This window comes from Dermacentor silvarum, chromosome 4, assembly GCF_013339745.2.
Source record: "Dermacentor silvarum isolate Dsil-2018 chromosome 4, BIME_Dsil_1.4, whole genome shotgun sequence".
NCBI lineage: Eukaryota > Metazoa > Arthropoda > Arachnida > Ixodida > Ixodidae > Dermacentor > Dermacentor silvarum.
In genome coordinates, this window is record NC_051157.2 from 149,383,259 (window position 1) to 149,405,288 (window position 22,030).

A 22,030-nucleotide genomic window follows, 5' to 3' on the forward strand; every position below is an offset into this window, starting at 1 on the left:
GCAAAGTGCAAGCTACGCTTAATTTTTTTCTGTTTTTATTGCCCCAAATTCACAGTGTTTAATGCAGCCGTACTATTTTCTTATTCAGCAACATTGTAGGCAAGTGGTTACCTATATTCGTGTGAAGAGCGTAAGCCGACTACAGGAAAAGCGTGATTGACTTGTTTAACTTCGACTTGACAATCTGCAGATCAACGTTTTTTTTTTTTTTTTTTAATGCGTAAGAATTTCTATTCGTTCGGATTGGAACATCATCAGCGAACCTGGCGCCGCCACGTACAGTAGTTTGCTTGCCTCAGCAGTGGCCATTGTGCCGCCTTCCGCAGTAGTCCGTGTCACCGCAGCGCTGTCGCATTTACCGTAATGACGCTAAGACTACCGCAGCCGCTGAGTGTGGAGTGTGAGCACTCAACACCACGTCGTTTCTACGAAATGCTTACGCATCATTCAGTTCACTCCCTGAGGAGATTCTACGTAAACTTTTTTTCTATCACTTGGCAGGCCCGCGGCACCGAATCTATTTAACATTGAGGAAAGTAGAGCAAACACGGGCACACGTCTCATTGCAGAGGTCTAGCTGGAGAAGCTCGTTACAAACTTGTGGCACTTGGTTATTGGCTTTGGATGGCGTGCAGGCACACCAATGCACTTCACATAGAAAAAAAATGTAACAGTTTCGCCCTAAGTGCGAAGCAATAAATGCGATAACAACACAGCAATGTCATACGAAGTAAGGTAAGCGGCTTTGGTAGCAATATGAATTGTAGTAAACATGAGCTGATTAAGTAAGCAGGTGTGCTGCGGCGTAAGTAGACCGACATGAAGAGAGACTCGATGACCACGAGAAGGCGCGTGTGAAACGGTGGTGTTGATGAGAAGCGCTTCCCGTGGGCAGCGCGTGCGAAGGGACACACCTGTAGCGCTGCACTGCCGATCCGGGCAGCATTTCATGTGTAGCGTGCGTTGGAAAATGTGGCCCGACTATTACTAACTGAATGAACAAGCGTGGTGTGAGCGCGCACAAACAAACACGAACACATCACGCTGAATGACTGCAGACAACGACTGTCAAAACGGTGGCAGCAAGCGCATACGCCGCAGCGGCGAAGGTACGTGCGGTCTATCGCTTCAACGGAAACTGAGCGGCGAATGCACGGCGCATAAAGGTCAGAGCCGTGTGGAGATAAGAGATGGTGCGAGCGAGCGACGAGCGCGGTTGTTAGCAGAGTAGAAGTGCCCCCCCCCCCCCGCGCTCCCTCCGGCGCTGGCTTCCCGCTTCCTTGCTTGCGCGTGGGAGATTGAGTGCGTTCGCTCTCCGTGATAGCGCGCGTCCCCGCACGCTTCCGCTCGGGCATCCGGCGCGCGGCAAAGATTTTATCTATAGGGAACCTCACGGCGACGCCGACGGCAGAAGTCCGGTTGAAGTGTCCATATAATTGCTATCACAATAAAATGTCACCGCATATCCACGACGTGAATGATGATGAGTGGGCGAAGCACCGGGGGATCATTCGGCTAAATCAGAGCTACGGACGAGAGAGAAAGAGAGCGCGCGTCGGGAACGAACGCTCTTGTGCACCGCAGCGCCCCTAGCTACGGACGAGAGAGAGAGAGAGCGCGTCGTGAACGAGAGAGAAAGAGAGCGCACGTCGGGAATGATTCCGAATGAATGCCCTTGCGCATCGCAGCACCCCTAGCTACGGATGAGAGAGAGAGCGAGCGTCGGGAATGAACGCCCTTGTGCACCGCTGCCCCCCTAGCTACGGACGAGAGAGAGAGAGAGCGAGCGCGCGTCGGGAACGAGAGAGAAAGAGAAAGAGAGCACAGCTGCGCCTCTAGCGGGAGTGGCGAGTACTAGCGCGACTACAACGGCGCGACGACGGCGGACAAGCCTCGATCCTTAGGAGCTTCGCCCCTAAAATGCAATAAGTTGATGAACTTTGCGGGGGACAGAGCTTCTCAGACTTTATCAAATCACGAACTGAATGATATTTTAACGCACATAGCCGGTTCGCACTTTTGCTCCTGAGAGAGGAAAAATACTTTTTCCTCCTTCTATTGCTGTATACAGCACAAGGAGCTGCACACTTGGTGGGCGCCCGCGCTGCAGCCCCGCTTCCGTACTCTTCGAAGCCATATCATGGCGTCGTAGAACGCACAGTAATAGGGGAAAAATAATATGCAGACGACTAGTGCATCGAGTATGAAAATGGTACAGAAGCAAAAAGACGACTAGTGCATCGAGTATGAAAATGGTACAGAAGCTAGGATGTCGAAACGAACGCAAACCCGAAATGAAAACCGTACCCGAACCAATACGTTTGGAACGTCCCTGAGCCCGAACCGAAAAAAAATGATTACCGGTGCGGCACGAAACGTTTCAAGCGCATAAGGCAAGAATGGGTGCTCAATAGGTTGCACGATTCGTCGAATAACTAATTTTTTCAATCGGCGCATCATACAAGCAGACTATTACGACTCACCGTGTTGCGTTATGCGCGAGAATAGCGACAGACGATCGGTATGTGCTGGTACCTATGGCCACCTCGGCAGAGACGCTTGCACTGGAGTCGGCTATGCCACTTGTGTTCCGCGCCCGAGAAGCTGTTTCGGGGCTCCGGTCACGCTCTATTCACGCTCCGAATGCGGCCATTAAGTCAACTTGTTACTAAATCTGGATAAACTTTAGACAAACATGGAGAGCGGAAAAGATGTCTTCGATGAGGGTTGAGCTGCTTGCATGACTTCAACAAGTTGAGCTGCTTGCATGACTTATTGTAGCCTTAATACCACGATCGCCCATGAATGACATCACCTTCTCAGTCAGCGCTAATCGCGGCTGTAAACGGCACGCGAAATCCGCTTTTGTTACGTGTCATGGTTCAACGCAAGTTTTCTGCGAAGCCAAGCAGAGTACAACACTTTTCGGGTTGAAGATATTATTCGTGGTACACAATGTGCAGACTTTTGGAACGCAATACCAGGTCTTAGCAAGCGCAAGACTACGCACACATGCAGGTGCGCAAGAAAGGTCGACGTATGATTCAGCACAAACAGTTCTTGTTGATCGTTCAGAAGCATCAATGTCCTTACCTGCTTCTAGAAAAAGCAGCAAACTGAGTGAAATGTCAAATGATGGTTTATTTCTTTGCGACAGACTAGAAGTTTGAAGTTGTAATTTACGTAATACAATGTGAATTCGCGCTGTCTTCGACGCCATAGGTTGCATGCCACAGTTCGCTCACCACCGGTCTTGTAGAACACCTGAAGCAAAATGGCAAATAACTGAATCTGCTGCTGTTAAAATAACGAGTGGTGAAGCTACGCAGACCTTATGCTGACGCATGGATTCTAATTACCTGTGCATTTAATATATACATGAAAATTCCCCTTTATCTGTCTAATTCATTCGTAGATTTCTACCTCCTCTTGATCAAAGATGCGCTTGCCCCATACGAACCAGTAGATAGTACTATGCAGCATATCGCCATGGCGCAGGATAAAGTGGACTGTACCGAACCAGTTTGCGAACCGGTTCAACTTTGCGAACCGGTTCGCGAACGGTCACAAATGTTTATTTCTCTCAACAACAACTGAATTGCTACGAAATCCGAAGTGCGTTGAAATCGAATCCTAACCAAACGGGCATTTATTTCGGTTCGACGCACTGGCAGAAACCGCTGAGCATATTTTGTGATATTTTCTCGCAGTTTTCTCGACCAAGGTGTTAGGTATTTAGGGACAGGAGGGAAAACGTGAATGAAACTGTGGTGCTATAACGTTAAGCTATTCCAAACTTCTCTATTCCAGTTCTGCAATCGGCCTTCCAGGATTGGCCAAATTTTTTTTCGCGCCACCCCCACTTCGCTGGTCTGTCACGCGACGTCAGGAAAACCGCGAAAGCTCCTCATCTGATATAGCATGTACTACACACTGATCATGTATGATTGGACCTAACAAAAAAGATGCAGTTTCGGCCGAAAGGCGGAGCATCAATTGCGATAGCAAATTAGTAGAGAGCTATACGGAGCAAGGATAGTAGTTTTCTCGGTTGTATAAACTCGGACACATTCGCTTACTAACTGAAAAAACAAGCATGGTGTCAGCGCACAAGCACACATGAATAGATCACACTCGATGACCGCACACAACCGCTGTCAAAACGCTGGCGTGAGCAAGCGCGCCAGCAACAGCAAGCGAAGGCCCGAGCAGTCTATCGCTTCAACGGAAATTGAGCTGCGAAAGCACAGCGCATACAAAGGTAGGAGCCATGTTGCAGATCGCTTTCAAGATACGGTGCGCGGGACCTCCCGCCGCCGCTCAAAGTACAAGTACGCAGCTGCTCGCAGAGCAGACGCCGCACCCCCTCCCTCCCGCGCTGCCTTCACGCTTTCCTCCTTTCGCGTGGGAGATAGAGTCGCCAGTTCCCTTGCACCCGGTCGCAAGATACGCATGTGGTGCCGCGGCTAAACGTCGCCTCCCCTCCCTCCTTTCCTCCCTCCCATTCCGCCACGCCCTTTCGCGCGACGGAAGTCACGTTTGCTCTCTTCCATGCGTTTGCTCCCCGTGAAAGCGCGCGTCCCTCGCGCGCATTCTCTTGCACATACAGGATACGGCGCGCGGCGACGATTTTATCGCCGTTGGACTTTATACGGAACCTCACGGTGACGGCGATGACGACGCCGACGGCAGACATCCGCTTAGAGTGTCCATATAATTGCTATCGCAATAACAGAAATAGGCATTTCCGATTCTACGCCTTTTTAACCTTCAGCCCTCCACGATTTGTCAAAATTTATCGGGCTGCGCCTACTTTGCCTCTCTGACGCGCGACGCCACAAAACCGCGAAAGCTCACCGCGCCAAAGTCACGCATCCGCATTAAAGACGCATTAATATGCCGCACAAAACTGAATTCTTTTCTGAATAGCCGGAGACTGCCCCGTTACGACATAAATACATGATGGCTGACTGCGGATTGTTCTGGCACTGGGTTCTCGAAGCTGCCGGGGAGAATGGAATTATTTGCGTATAATAGAAATGTTTGCGTGGCAGTACAACGCTGCCGAGCCCTGTCAGCACGTACACGACATCACTCTGCCAAATTTTTTTTCGCTGAGGATCCGTTTTAGAGGCGTTTTTACCCTTGCGTGGCACGTCGCCGCGATTTTCTCCCAGATATTGAAAGCTAAGCAAGAAGAAGAGGGTCAATAACAGACACCGGAACAACCCTTCTCATTAGGATATCTACTGGCACTGCGCTATAGCCCGGCCTCACCGAATCCCTCTCCACTTCAACACGCTCCTCGCCTCTGGTCATCCAATTAAATAAGAAAAACCTGCCAAGTCAAGCAATGCTTAATCGCTTTGAAAGCAAACAAAAGTGACTTCCTGTAAATGAGGGGAGAGTTCCATTCGCCTGTTCAAAGCACGCTGTGAGTCACCGCAGGAAGTTAGGTAAATTTGACGTCGGGCGATTGGAATAAAAATTGATTTTAATAGTTTTGCGCTATATGGCCCCTAATCTGTAATCTAGTAAAAGACCGCTATAAGATTGGTGACGGAAATGAAGGGACAACACGCAATGACGCGAACTTTCAAAATAGACAACGCAGGTCACAGAACAAATGTATTTAAAGATTTTAATGCGACAAACATATTCAAGAACGTGAGCTTGGTGGTATGCGTCAGCGCCCTGCTTAAAGCGACACTAAAGAGAAACTGGAAGTTGAGCTTTAATGGTAGATTAGCTATTCACGATCAGAGTCATGCCAGTCTTACTCAACACAGAGGGTTAATAAGCGAGAAAATAGCGAAAAACTGAAGGATAAGTGCTGACACCCCTTCGAATTTCCCGCACTACATGTTCGTGACGTCTGAGATTACAAGCGCAGCCCGATCGCGATTTGTCGAGAGCGATTTATCGCTGTGAATAAAACGCAAAATGAAACACACCTTAAACGTACATAAACAGCATTTGCCAACTTTTTAAACCGTTTCGAGCGAGGAAGTACAAGTTTAGCGCAAAATTCAATAAATAATAGGAAAGAATGGCATGGCGCTACGTGCGGTCGTGATAGTTTCGTTTTTGCTCCCTGCATCACCGCGCGCGCCTGTTCCGCTCTACTGTGTTGCAGCGCTTGGTTGCGTGTTGCGTGGCTCGAAAAACGTTGACTTCGCTGGAAACAGCCAGAAAATGCCTCATGTGTGTAGTGTTGAGAGCTGTACAAACGGCGCAAGGCGCTTGCTTAGGGGCTTGCTTGCTTGAAAGCCTTTATTAAAAACAAAAGAGAGAGGTGGAGCCCTTAAGGGGCTTCGCAGTGGGTGGAGTCCCTATTCCGGGACCCCATTGGTACCAGCCGCCAGCTTAGCCCTCCGAGCCAAGGCCTTTTGGGCCTTAAGGTCTGAGCAACCACGCAGGGCCGCCTCCCACTCCTCTCGGGTTGGGTTAGGGTTGGGGGGGAAGAGCTGAGTTGAGCTGGCAAGCCCAAACCATGTGGTAGGTGTCAGCCACCTCACCACAGTATTGGCCCTTGCCAGTGAAGGAAGAATCGAAATGTTTTAAGATTGCCGGGCACAATAAAGTGTTAGTGAAAAGTCGGAACAAAATGCGTTCATCAGCCTTGCCCAGCCCCTTTGCAGGAGTTGGGTATTGGCGGTGCCTGTGCTTGTAATAGGTCGTGATGTCTTTAAAAATAAGAAGATAGCCGCCTTCGGGTTCCAGGTAATCAGGTTCTAAGTGGGACGCCCGGTGGATGAGTGCTCGGGCCGCCGTGTTTGCGGCTTCATTCCCTATTAGGCCCTGGTGGCCCGGAGTCCAGACTAGGCAACGGTGGGTAGGGTCGGTTCCCCTGTTGCTATAGTTCTGCAATATTCGTTCCGCTAGCGGGGTGACCCTACCCGCTTCATAATTTCGACAAGCCCCACGCGAGTCGGTTATGATATATTGAGATCGGGGATCAGAGGCAGCTAGGGCGATAGCTACTTCTTCAGCTTGCGTTAAGCCCGGGGCTTTGAAAGTGAGCCTATCTACTTGCTTTTCCTCGTGTATGACCGCTGCCGTATACCACTGTGATGTTATTGGGTGCAGGATCACTCCAGAAAGAGATAGAAGCAGCACGCAGAAGCACAAACACACATCAGACTTGTATTGGACACGTAATACATTGAACGGCACACACGTAACAGTTCCCCAAAATACGCTCTAGAAGACATGCAGATATATATATATATATATATATATAGGCTAGTTAAATGCAGTCTGCCTACAGTTCACGTAGAACCAGGTGTCACCATGTCGGAGACGTCGAGGAGCCGGTGTCGGACAGCAGTGTCGGACAACAGGGTTGGATCGCTTCGTGAAACTCAGGTGGCCCTGCGCCACAGTCGATGTATCGGAGCCTCCGCGTGCCCGGTTACCCGATGGCGGGGTTGGCGCCCCGGAGCACACTGCAGCAGCCCACCGGATCACGTCCACAGCTGGCGAGGTAGCCCTGTGGCCGCTCACCCGAACGCTCGATCAGCCAGGCTCAGGACCGCCAGCCCTCCTGGACCAGTTGCCCAGCGGAAGAACTGGACGAGGTAGCCCCTCAGCTGGTGACAGCTTTGATTGTGGTGCAGACGTAGTGACGCGGGTGGCGATAGCTCCTATGGGCCGGGCGCCCAGCGAGGAAGCTCCGCCATAGAACGCCGAACCTCGCGCACTGCTCACGCCACGGGCCACGCTCTCTCGAGCCAGGCTTTTTTGAGGCGCCACTGTCGACGTTCACCAATCGGTGTCGATAATGATGATGACGACCTTAAAGTACATACCCACTCATGGGTATTGGCCAAGAGTCGTCGTCCTCTTCGCCACCGCACGGCACACTGTCTTTATATGTTTGTGTTTGCCACTCCCGCGTGCAATATATTATGACAACCACCCCCTACGACATAGACTGGCCACATCCACGTAGAAGACTCCGTGTTTGTTGCCATAGTGGCGTTGCAAGGCGTCCGCGCTCGCCTGGCGACGACCACTATGGTCTTCCCTATCCATTTTTGTGGGGAGGGGTCGAACTCTGACGGCGCGTCTCCAGAGCTCGGGCACTCGGACCCGCTCCTGAATATGAAACTCATGTTTCAAGTGGAGCCGGTCAAGCAAATGCCGTCCCGACTTTGTTTGAGCTAGACGTGTATATGGTTGATGAGGTGGGCTTCCTTGAGCTCCTGAAAGGTGTTCACCACTCCCAAAGCGAGAAGTCTCGCGTTAGAAGTGGTGACAGGGAGGTCAAGGGCCCTCTTCATCACATTGCGGAGGATAACCTCGACTTTGTCTTCATCATGCTTCCGCAGATGGAGATAGGGGATCGAATATAGAATTCGGCTGGTTACGAATGCATGAGCTAGCCGCACAGCGTCCTTGCTTCGTAATCCCCCTCTCTTGTTGGACACACGTCGGACCATTCGGCCCACTTGGTCCCCAACCTTGCGGAGCTTTTCTAGTGTTTTGTCGACTCTTCTTTGATTGTGAATAAAGAGTCCGACAATTCGGATCTCCTTGGCCTCGTGTATGGGGCCACCAGCCAAAGAGAGGCGTATTTCTGTAGTGTCCTTAGGCGATGGTCTAAGGTGCGCAAATTCTGATTTGTTTGGTGCACACTGGAGGCCGCAGCGCTCTGCGTAGCGATCCACTACGTGAGCGGCTGCTTGCAGGCATTCCTCCATGCGCCCTGTATTTCCCTCTGTGGCCCAGATGGTGATATCGTCGGCGTACAGCGCGTGCCGCACGCCTTCGATACCATGTAGCTGGGCCGTGAGATGCACCATCGCAAGGTTAAAGAGTAGAGGGGAAAGTACAGCGCCTTGTGGCGTCCCCCTAGTACCCATTTCGTAAGGTCCATATTCAGTGTCTTGTATTCTGACGAGTGCGGCTCGATCCGTAAAGAAATTCTTGATATAGGTGAATGTGTTTGTGCCACAGTGGGTTGCTTAGGTGTGCTAAGATAGTGCTGTGTTTAATGTTGTCGAAAGCTCCCTTTAGATCTAAGGCCAGGACAACCTTGTCGTTGTGGGGGTGCTCCGACGGCTGTAGTATGTCACGATTGAACTGTAATAATATGTCCTGTGCCGACTTGTGTGAGCGGAAGCCGAACATGGTGTCTGCAAAAGTGTTACGATTTTCTAAATATTCGGAGAGCCTATCTCGCACCAGCGCCTCCATTAGTTTGCCCACACACGATGTGAGCGAGATAGGTCTCAGGTTGTCTGCATTAATTTCCTTCCCTGCTTTAGGAATGAAAGTGACAAGTGATGTTTTCCAATCCAGGGGGACGGGAGTCTCCCCTTTCCATATCGCATTAATGTAGTTAAGAAGGGCTTCATACGCGCGATCGGGGAGGTTGGCCAGCAGTTTCACTGTGACCTTGTCCCGACCGGGCGCAGTGCCTCTCTTCATTTTGGCTAAGGCCGCCTTGAGGTCGTAGAGTTGGAACGGCTGATCCATCTCTGGATTATCTCTGCCTGCATAGAGATATTCCTGACCTCGAGGGTCCTGTCTGGTGCAGAGATACTTGTCCCTTAAGGTCTCTGCCAGCTGTGTTGGTGTGCCCTGAAAATTGTGTAAAGCGCGTTGTAAGTGTTTCTGTGTTTTTCCTCGTGACTGAGCGGGATCGATAAAGCTGCGGAAGAGCTTCCATGTATTCTTCCCCGACATCTGTCGGGCTGCCGTGTTGCATCGCTCTATCCAGTTTGAATCGGCTAACTGAGAGGCATACTCGGCAGCCTGCTGGGTCAGATCTGTTATACGTCTTTTCAACGTTCTGTTCTGTTTTTGTCGTTTCCATCGTTTCGTAAGACTGCGACGAGCTTCTCTGAGATGGAGTAAATGATTATCCATCGCTGGGCAGTCCTCCGTAGTCTGTATGCAAGTCTCGTGTTTATGTAGTGTTGTCATGAGATTTTGAGCCCAAGAGCTGTAGCCATCTTCAAGAGGACTGGTCTGCGGCAGGGACTTACGGAAAGCAGTCCAGTCTGGTAGTTTGGCCTGAGTTAGTGGTCGTTTTAGGGGCCGGGTATGAATTAAAGTATTAAGGATACAGTGATCGCTTCCTAGCTTGTCTTCGGTGTTGTACCACTCAACGTGTTGTATGTGTTTGGAAAGCGTGAGATCGGGACAAGTGTCCCGTGTCACGGAGTTTCCTAGACGTGTTGGCTGTGCTGGGTCGGTCTGGAGGGCTATACCTAGCGTGGAGATGAGCTCCGCTAGCTTCCTACCGCGCACCTCATCCTTTTTGTAACCCCATACCTTACTGGGAGCATTGAAGTCGCCCACAATGAGTAAGGGGTCTCGACCCGCTATCTTCAGTGCCCGGCTGAAGATGTCTGCAAAAGTTATGTACTTTAGCTTGGGCGGACAATATATGTTAAGGATATGTACTTGTGGGTCAGAGCGTCGCAGGGGTAACACTGTAACCATGGTGTACGAATATGTTATCTGTAGGTCGAGGTCTACTTCTTGTGCTGTGTACGCTTTGTGTACAAGGATGCAAGTAGATGGATCTCGCTGAAATGTATTGTACCCTGAAATTTTAGCTGAGGCCCCGGGCTCCTGCAGAGCCACGATGGGTGTTAGAAAATGTAATGTTTCTAAGCAGAGACGAAAATTAGCACGCTTAGCAGGATTCTCAAAGCCCCTACAATTCCACTGTACGATCGACAGTGGTTCCTGTCTTGATTTGGCACGCCTTTGTCTAGTTCCCTGCGCCATGATTAGCACTAGTAGAAGCTGGCTGGCTCACCGCTGTTTGAAGGGCAGTAACGAGCGGGACGGCTTCGGTATCATCCTCATCAATATTACGGCAAACTTTGGAGGGGCGGCCCAGCTCCTTTACGGGTCCAGCCCGCCTAAACAATTTGGGACTAGCCTGAATCCAGGACTTTATGTTTTGGGTCACCGCAGCGGTGATTTGCTGAGTGAGCGTAGTCACCAGCTGTTGCATTTGTGCCTGCATGATCTGAGCGATCATTGTTGGCAGCGGTGCCATCTGGTCGGCGACACTTTTCTCGAGAGCCGTCATGCGGCTTTCCAAGTTACTGTTTAGGGGGCCATATGTCACCGGTCCCATGCCTGAGCACAATGAGACCGATTCGTCACCACTATCCAGAGTTCCTGGAAAAGGCGGCTCTGCCCTAACGTTTCGGAGTGCAATGACTTTTTGTTCTAGCTGTTCATTTTGAGTTCGGAGAAAGGCTATTTCCTTCTTCAGCTCAAGTTCTAGGGGCGAGGGGGAGGAAGAGGGGGTGGAGGCGATCTCCGCCCAGTTGCTCACCTTGGATGTTATGGCCGCTTTGCTGTTGCCAAGTGGCGGGAAGTCCCCTTCCTGGAAAGCTGGCGGCTTGGCACTCTGCCCGGATGTCTTCCTGTTCTTATTCTCCTTAGAAGATGACGTCTTGTTTCCGGCGGAATTTTCCCTTGCAGCCTTGTTTCCGGTAGCAGGCCCGGCGGCTTTTCCGGACTTGCCCGAGGACGCACCTCCGTTGTCGGTAGGCTTGCTCGTCTTGTTACTGGGGGCCCCTTGTTGCTGGGTTCGTGGACGTTGAAGTCGGCGGAATTTTCCCTTGCAGTCTGCTGAGCCGGTGAGGTAGGCCTCCCCACAGACCATGCACGAAGGGGTACACTCGTGTTCAGCTAGGCCCTGCTCGGAGGCGCCTACTCTCTGGCCACAATATCCACACCTTGTCACATCCGGATGCGGGCAATTGTCTATCCGGTGACCGATGGTGCCACACTGGTAGCAGGCTGGGACGGTCCTCTTATATTCCCTAACAACTGCGCATTCACAGTTGTAGCGTACGTAGCGGGGTACTCTCCGGCCCACGAAAGTGAGCACCGCCACATTAGATGTTCCAAGCTTTCGCACGAAGGCCAGATCACCCTCGCGCCACACCACCTTGCCTTATAGTGATGTCGTTGTCTCGTCCGCCCGCACGGTGATGACGCCTCGACACACTTCTCCGTTGAGTTTGACATGACCCCGGAGAGGAATGGAGCCAGATCCCACGTTGAGGTTGAAATCACGAGCCAGTTTGTTTGCGGCCTCCACATGTTGCAGACAATCAAGTTCTGCGTCCATACTGGCCAGACGTTGAGGGTTGTGCCAGCTTCGCCGCCAACGTACTGGGCGATGGCCGCACCCAGATCTCCAGTCTGGAATACCGTCTTCAGGTGCAGAGTTTCACGAGGCTTTAACACCACGATGATATCATCTGCGCTCATCTTGGGAGTATCGCGTGGGCGCCACGTAGCCGTCTTGCTCCTCGGCTGTGCAGCGCGAGCACTGCCGTTGGAGACGAGGCCGCTGGGGTTCCCGGCAGCCGGCTTTGACATCAGCGGCGCAGCTGGGACGCCTAAAACCCCTCAATAAAAAAAAGTAGCGACATCTTTTGAAGATTGCCGCTTTCCTCCTCTCCTGCCCGTTCTCTCGGCGCTCGGCCCTCCGATTGGCCGAATGCTGTCACGTGCTCTCGCGCGCTTTTTTTTCTTGCTTGTTTTTTGCTCCCGCCGCCATCGCGGTGCCAGACCATTGCGAGCCGTGTATGGAGGCACCACGCATCGCGTCTCCTTTGCGCTTTTAAGGCGTAGTGTTCCCGATGCCGTGTTGCTCGGCATTCGGGTGCAGAACACGCGAAACAGACGGCAAGCGACTCTTCCGGATTCCATCAGCGAAGCGAGACGCGGCGCAGAGGAAGGTCTGGCTTCAAAGAATCAGCCGCGCTGATTTCAACCCAAAACAATGGTCCCGGCTGTGTGAGGGAAGCGAGCGATTCTTCAATGATCCGTAATCTCACATGCTGCCACTTCCTGTGTGAGGCTTTGTTCGTTTTTCTCCCTCCTAAGTGCCGCACTGTTCGCGCTGCATGTTCGCGCTGCATTTGCAACTTTCGTGGCCGGATTTCATCTTGTCCTCAAACGCACGTGGTTTTTGTTGACTCGGTTATACAATGCATGGCGTTGTGTTTGTGTGGCCTGAATGTACGCGAACGGCACGTTTTGAGTGTATCGCAGTATGTTACGAAGCGGTGACGGTACGTAGGGAAAAATGGGCGCTTACCTGCGGAAAGACGATTAGGGCTATTTAGTTAGGGCGACTTTGCGCCTTCAGCAAAAACTCAACTCGGTGGTCGGCGAAGATCAATGTTCTTGTCGCTAAAACTTGTCGCTATCGTCGTAGATCCTCGAGGACCGATAACTATCTCGAAAATGGTAGAAAGTGCTGCGCGTGAAAAGTGTGCTCAGTATTCTAGTCGTGTATCGCGTAGCAGAACAAGAGATAAGGACCTGTGCTGGCGGCGAGCTGAAAAACGAAAACGGTATACAAGACTTCCAGGCGATATGTAGCAGAACAAGAGATAAGTACCTGTGCTGGCGGCGAGCTAAAAAAGGAACACCGTATACAAGACTTCCCGGCGATAATAACTTGTGCCGGGAATGTTGTGTTACGCCTTATACTTGAAGGAGCCAGGTTTTACGGTGACCTTGTTTTCTGATTTCACGTTTGCGCTGGATCACTTCACGGATGATCAATTTGAGCCGGTGATTCTGCAGAGCTGTGGCACAAAAAAATTGAAGCGTCAAGCCATTCCATCGCTCTTCGTTCATCGGAAGCAGCTGAAGCCGAGGAAGCCGCCTGCCAAACGGAAGAATACACCGTGCACTTCAAAGACATTACCGTCTGCTGGCAGCAATGCTATCCACATTGCAACGCCCTTGATTATAGAGTTAACTCATTCCTGCGTGGCTTTGTCAGTGGCCAGAACAAACCTGGATGTTAACTCATCGTTTCTGCTCTGCATTTGATAAGATAGTAGATACAATACGCACGGTAGAATTTCTCGCACCCGCGCGCAGCACATGCAAGCGGCAATATGATCCGCAAAAGCAGCCTCACATACACCTGTAAGATGACCGCTGCCGCGCTACTCAAGTCCGCAAAAAAAAGAAGAAAAAATGTGTGGAGTAGTGTAAGGCTTCCTGCAAGCGAGCGAAGCCACTAGCCTCATTATCGATGGACCGCTTCCGCCGAATGATCGGTAGCTCACTAGTCAGTGAAACCCGTAAGACAACTGCAAATATACAGCTGGTGGATCATTTACTCCCGAAGCGTAGTCATTGTTAGAGGCCCGCTGTGCACGTTAGCCTATGGCCAACGAGGAACTGGAGCTACTGAAACGCGGCGATGAACCAACGCCGAGGTCGCGCGTAGCATGGCTCAGTTAAAGCCCGACTTAGAGGCTTTAGGCTCACTGTATCACCGCTAATAGTACAGCCATCTAAGCGCAACGGCATTTATGCGTCCTCTCGTTGTTTCGGCAGCCAGTCATAACATAACGCGAAAAATTCCGATCAGAATACGAGTTCAAGAGCGCGAGCGACACGTAGCCACAGCGTTTCATTCGGAGAGCGTCTGCTAGTTCGGCACCGCGTAGGGGGAGCCACGGTCGACAGAAGAGAGAGTGAACGCCGGCGCAGGAGGAGGAGAGAGGAGTTGGCGCTACTTTTGTTCATTGAGGGGTTTTAGGGACGCCGCCCTTTGATGCCATCTTGCGGTGGGTAGCTTTCCGTCGTAGATTCACGAGCTGGAAAAGGCCTTCATGTTCTATATTTGAGAGTCCATTTTCGGTGGTAGCAGCCTGTTGCACATCAACTTGAGTCCAGTCCACGGCGACTGGGTCGTAGCCGCGCTGGGTAGCGGCCGCCATAGTACGGAGTCTTCGGAGAAGGCCCCATACCGTCGGAGTCGACGCTAACCTTAACGCGGGTTAGCGTTCCGCGGCGTGGCGAAAAGACAAGTTGGGCGAAAAATGCCCAAATTTTGGCCCACCTGCGTCGGATCGGTATCCACAGGTTCCTCTTTATGTTAGGAAGAAGGTCGCAACACTTTCAGAAGGGTGACATCGAAATTTCCGCGGTTCTTGGCAAATATTGCCGGAGCCGAAGCGCAGCACGTCCGATCCCACCGCGCGCTAGCAGCGTCCCTCCGAGCTTTTGCGGCGTGCACTCGACGGACCATCCTCGAGCTTAAACAGCTTCGCTAGTTCACAGGTGTATGTGCCATTGCGCTTGGACCCTTTCTACACAACCTCCAGGATCAGCCCACATTTCCAGCGTACACCACCGGACTACCTCCAGCTCAAACAGCTTCGATGTTAGAACACTTTTCTGTAGCGCATATTGAGCAACAGAAAGCTGTATCGGAAGTTTTTCATGTTGCTCAACAATTTTCTTATTCGCACTTTTCATCTAATCAATAATTAGGACTAGTTAAGACAATTAATTAAGACTAATTATGTAATTAGGCAGAATGCAAAAATAATCTGAGTATCTCTAATCGACGGAAAACAAGATATCTTGGTTCTATTCAGCTACGTGGCATTTGCATATTTGAAAATCTTGGTACGTGATAGTTGGGGCAGCCTGTAGAAGCAGCGCACTTCTAGACACCACCGGAAAGAGAGGCGAATAATTATAAATACTACGACGCGTGAATAGCTCTCCAATACTGAGTTTTAAAAAATAAATATGCTTCTGCTGCGACGCATGCTTGACAACAACTTTTGTCTAGCCTTTGGAGGCCCGACATACTATAGGGATAGGTGCCTGAAGAATTATGCACCCATTGTTATCCGTTTTGTGCAGCAAAATCCGGATAGGTGCCTGCACAATCCACTGTTGTATACCGTGCCAGTGCCGTTTATATGGTAAACTACGCAAAACAAGAAACACCATTTCAAGACCTGTCTTACGTAGAATCCCGAACGAAGCTTACATAGGTAGGAATCCGGAGACACGTTTCCTTGAAAATTCGTTAGGAATTGCGGATAATACGAGGCCCAGTGAATAATTTTAACGCAATGTTTCTCAAGGAACATCAATTTCACGGAGCTTTCGTTTTAACGCTTGCATTTAAATAGAATAACTGATTAGCGAGTGATCATCCACTCGCCTCACTGTAAGGCGCCGAGTGGCATTCTGTGCAGTCGTATTGCAGGGACGCTGAACAACACTGCGGACGTTACCTTTCCAAAACAATGGCAAGTGTTTCAGTCTGCGACGTACATAGCATACTAACAACATTAATGACGCTAAAGAGACTTTATTCAACAATTAGTTAACACAGTTTCTGGCTATATTTAAACAGAACATTCTGAACATTTTTCACCTGTTAACCCTCGCCGAGCTCTATACGGTGAATAAAGAAAACATATGGTAATGAGGTTTGTACGTCACGGTGAGCCAGTTCTTTATAAATGTACTGTACCAGTAAAAGATAACAAGCAGATGCAGAATTAAATTGCTGACACCGCCATCTGCGGATAATATGACCAACATAATATTCACAAACAAATAAAAAAATATGTCGCTGCTTTTCTCTGCATCAAACTTCCGCCTGTTGAGACTAAGATACTGCCGCAGATGATCATCAAGATCCTCCCTTTCATTCGGTGCTCCCGTGGCCTAAATACCGTAGTGTGGCTACATCATAATGACGCGGACATTCCAGAATATTAGTGCTTCAAGCGTTTCCTAGGGGTAATCAGCATTTGCAATAATTTTATTTTTAGAGTAGCGATATCAACAAGTCTTGCCTCTAGATTGCATAAATTTAAGTATGGAGAAATGCTTAGGGTGTGTTTTTGAACCATGTGTTAATAACCTAGCTGTTCCATACGGACGGCTCTAAACCATGGGCTTCTGTCTAAGTGCATGAGAACGGAGCAATCGTTTTTTTAAGCAGCCACCGCAGCGACTTCGAGGGGGTTTGTTCCATTTAAAAGTAAAAGTTCAAGTGAAGTAAAACTCGGAAGTCGAGGTTTAATTTATGTTAGCAATATTTGCAGAAAAGAAACTTTCCTGAAAATCGCGAAATTTCAATTACCTCAATTATCGCGTTTGCAGCTCTAACTCAGGATAGAAAAAAGACCGATGTAATATACACCGCTATAAAATATACTGATAGTTCCTGAGTAGGTATTAACAAGTTAGTATTGTAACAATTTATGCAAGCTGTAGATTACTGTATCAAATTGGTCCACATCAGGTTCTCTAACAGATTAAGTTTGCAGATCTGCTATATCTGTTTTTGGTGAACTGTTACAGAGCTATAAACTTTGTTCGCCGTTTTTAAAAAGAAATTGATTATTTTCTGCAATGTTTTGTAAGTACTACGAAGTTCTAAATCAACATACTGCTTTCTACAGTTGCTGGAATTTAAATTTCTCTCTCAAATGCAACACACCTAATTCAATTTGATCTCCGCCGCTGAGCTTCACGTTGCATCCGTCAAACAGACTGGATTTCATTTAAGGCGCGTATAGATACCGGCTATCCGTGCATGACCTCTCCATCCGAATGAGAGGACAGCGTCGCTTCTACTCTGCGTGACAAAACGAGACAAGTTAATTAACGTACCGAGGCCCAGATCCTTGGTCGACACGCAATATAAGGCCCTTTGTGAAATCCATCACAGAGCGGAACGGCAATACAGAAGAGTGAAGTCGCCGTCCGACCTTTCAAAAAGTCGCCAAGCTCAACGACATGTTCTCCATTCAGTTAAAATGAACATAAGTTGGGAGGTGGTCACTACTATTGATCTCTACATCTATCGACCAGCATGCTGAAGGCATCCTGGTCGACGGTAGACAAGGTATCGACTGCATTATTTTTTATTTACTTATTTAGAAACCTACATCACCCTGTTGGGCATTATTGTAGGGGGCATTATTGTAAGAATGAAGCGAACAAATGGTAAATGAAACTAATAAGCAACAATGAACGTGTTGTTGAAAATTAGGAGACAACAGAGATGAAACTTCAAATACTCCAATACTTATATAAAAGTCTTCATTAAGATTAGGCTCTACATGATAAAAATTATTACTAAAGAGAAGTTAAAACAAAGTTTGTGTGAAAAATAATAGTCGGGGTGGGGATATCATTTGCTTTGTAATTTCTGACCAGTTTTCCTTCTTAATTTTTCGTGCTAATTTTTTAAAGATTACTGTAACTTCTGTTTTCTGGCAAAACTAAGCGTGCATCATTTGCAATGCCAGCACTCACGCGATGCTTTTTTCTCGTTTCGGTCGGCTTTACTTGGAAGAAGTGGCGGCACACACCTTTGACACTGAGGCACTAAACACTTCTGCCTGGAAGATTTAGTTCTAAAGTGGAGTAAACAGCCACTCATATCAGCAGTTGTGCTTGATTAAAGTTCGTCTGCATGCCGAGTTTAAAAAGCGTACCACTGGCGAAATTATCCAAACTAACAGTCGACACATTCTGCAGTAACATTGCAAGAAGCACTGCAAGCCGTGGTTTTTTGTGTAAAGCGCACAGCTGCGTCTGAAGAATATACGCCTCGGTGGCGAGCACCACTGTGGCGGAAGGGGAAATGCGGCGACTACGTGCTCCGTGTACGAGTGAGAGGCCTAGGAAAGAAAGGGCGCGAAGCCGGATCTCATAGGCCTGGAACTGATACTCAATAATTAGATAAGCAAACGATATGTGTACATAATGTTGTAAAACACTTTTACAGCGAAGCTGTTAAGGGCTCAGTCTCTGATGGTCGTGTCCGCGTGTAGAAACAATATTGGTGTGGTTTAGCTTTGGTTAACCCTGGTTGATAGCGAAAGCTTCACTACCCTGGCTAGGCCCATTGTCGAGCTGTGGCCGAGGTGTGGTTTCGTAATGATATACAGACATGTTTGCAAAGAATACTGTGTTTATTCATTATTTTTATGCCTATGAACACACTGCGGTGATCAGTAAAGTAGTGAGACTTGGTTGCAACTCGCAGCCGGGCCCAACTCTACTCGGGCAACGGCGGCTATGTCTCCGTTCAGGGCTCCGTAAAGGCCTAAATATAGTCCGACATAGCGTGAACGCGCGCACACGTTATGTCACGCTGGCGAGAACAACAGCGGCTATAGTTCGACCGATAGTGCGACGTACTGGCGCCTGGCGCCGCCAACGTAACCGGAGGCGCGGCAATGCGCTCCGACGTGCCCGGCTTCTGATGACGCTCGGCCGCACGCACGCACGCACGCACGCACGCACGCACGCACGCACGCACGCACGCACGCACGCACGCACGCACACACGCACACACACACACACACCACACACCACACACACACACACACACACACACACACACACACACACACACACACACTGTCACAGACCCGGTGAACGAGGCGCACACGCCGGACCAAATTCCAAAGCCGACCTTAACAGCTTCCGAAAATAATCCCACGAAAGCAAGGACAATTAAGAGTGGGCCCTCTGGTGCGGCAGCGAACGCCGGTTGCTGTCCAAAGACCGAGTCAGAGCGCAGAGTTGTCAAAACACAACAAAATATATTCTTCACACAAGGCAGTTACATACACACTTGCACACTTAGGCTAGACACAACACAATACAAATCAGATGGGTATTAACAACCACAAGAAAATAACGACAAGCACTAAGAGTCCAACACGTAAAGCACAAAATAAACAGGAACACTAAGTGTCCAATCGTATTCACCGTGCTGGTTGGTCTTGGAGTGAGACGATCTCGGCGTAGCTCGGGCAAATCTCGAAGAACTTCTTCGGGAAATGCAGACGCTCGAGGAACTCGTCGATTAGCTTGCCGGGGAATTCCCTTCTTCCTCAGACGCTCGGTCTTCAAGTTACATCACTTCACCGGTGCGGACTGAACTCGCGAACTCCCACTGACGATTCTCGCACGGCGGTTATATAGCCGTCTTAGGCGTTCTCGAACATTCCTATCGGAGTCGTGATCTCGTAGCATGGCCAAAGCTTGGGAACCGTCGAGTCTTTTCTCGTACCTTCGACTGCTGCTGTCAGAGCTTTGTCGAGGGGGGGAGGTGACGACTCATGCTGTTGGCGTACGCTAACGCTGTAGTTATATCTCTCGACTCGACGGGTGAGAAGGTGTCTGGGCGCGCGCGTGGGCTCTCTCTCTCTCTCTCTCAGGTTAACGTCGCTTCGTCGAGGTTCTTCTAGACGTTTCGGCGCCGTTGTTCGCGTTGTTGTTTGAGGCGTATGTGCTCTCCCCCTCTGTTGAAGTTGCCGCGGGGCCGGCGTGTTCTTTCGCTGGCTTGCGTGCACGCGGTGCGCGCTTGGATTAAGCGCTCTTTTGTGACACACACACACACACCGTCACCGATAACGTCGGACTGTAAACGCGCCTTAATGCTCTCTTGTGGTTTGACCTCTAGCTCTCAAGGTGAAAACTGTTGAGTCGCTGATGGCTACTCGAGGTGGCGTAATGAAGCTTTCGCTTCAAAAAAACTCTCATTGGCCGTATGCTGTATGTGCGAGCGAAAGCGCGCTTTCACGGGAAGCGAACGCACGGCGGAGAGCAACAAATGCGTATCTTGCGACCGGGCGCAAGGGGAACTGGCGACTCAATCACAGTCTGAGAAGATTTAACATAAAAGCATACCTTGATTTTGTTTCATGACATTTGCTTATGCCCTGTCATTCTCGAAATTCTGAGAAGCTGTATAAACTTGGACATGTAGCAGCACCAGCAACGCGCAGAACTGTTGTCGACGGCGGCGGTGGCGTTTTGGCCGCGTTCGCACCGGACGCGCGTGGCGTTGGTGACGTGTTTATGAAGAACGTGCCAACCTTTGGGGTACGCCCTATGGCGGTGTACCGTAGCGACCATATGGCCATGGTCCCTGTGGTCACTAAATAAATGAAAACCAGCGGATCATTCATTATTAGTTCAAATAACCACTTATAGCATCACATCTGAATAGTCAGAATTGGAAATACATAATTCCCACCATGGTACAGCTTCGCTGGTCTTCCATCTCCACCCCAGTGGAAGCTCGGGCTGACAGCCGTGGCCTAGTGGTAGAACGCCCGCCTCAGCTGCGGTACGCTGTGGGTTCGATTCCCACCGCCGCCGGGCACCCACTGGTTCAAATGGGTACAAGTGTGCCCTGGCCTGGCGTTCGGCTTCCTTCAGGGGTGATACGCTTGGGAAAGGAGCCTGCGCCCTGAATTCCCGTCGAAACCAACGTGCTCACGTTGGTTCCGTGCTCACGTTGGTTTCGACGGGAATTCAGGACGCAGGCTCCTTTCCCAAGCGCATGACCCCAGAAGAAAGCCGAACGCCAGGCCGGGCGCGCTTGTACCCATTTGAACCAGTGGGTGCCCGGCGGCGGTGGGAATCGAACCCATAGCCTCCCGCAGCCGAGGCGGGCGCTCTATCATTAGGCCACGGCTGCGGTTTAGGAATGCTCAACAGGATATATAGTTGAATTTTTTCTTTGTAAGTTCAATAACGCTTGAGACATCATCACTGTTGCATGATGTGCAAGATCGAGATATCATCATTCACTGGCGTTAGTCAGCTTCGGATGCGCACCGAACGTTCCAGTGTACTTCTCTTGGCTTCCTGCCGACTGGTGCGGTTGTAATTTCGAAAAAAAAAGAAGCAAAGAAAACAAGCCCCCACGTTCCGACTCTTCTCCAAGCCCACACACACGCATTATTAGGTACACTAACACTCAATAATCACCCAAGAATAAATCATGATGTCGTCGACGTTCTCGTTGAGAAACAACCCGAATATCATTTTAGTATATTTTGTGTACGGTCATTCACTGATCAGACATCGTTAAAAAGTGAGGCAGTTTCGCTCGAAAGGCGAGGCATCGATAGCAAATTAGTGGGCAGCTATAAGAAGTATAGTAGTTTTATCGGTCGTATAAACTAGTAAACATAGGCATGCATGCTAACTAAATAAACGAGCATGGTGTCACACGCGCCGAAGGAAACATGAATATGTCTCACTCGATGACTGCGGAAAGTCGCTGTCAAAACGCTGGAGTGAGGACGCACGGCAGCAGCAGTGAACGAATTGACCTTCATGCTGCGTCTCGCATCAACGTCAACTAAGCCGCGAGAACACAGCGTACAGCGGACGGTGTCCACGACGCAGATGGCTTTCACAATACGCCGGAACGAGCAGG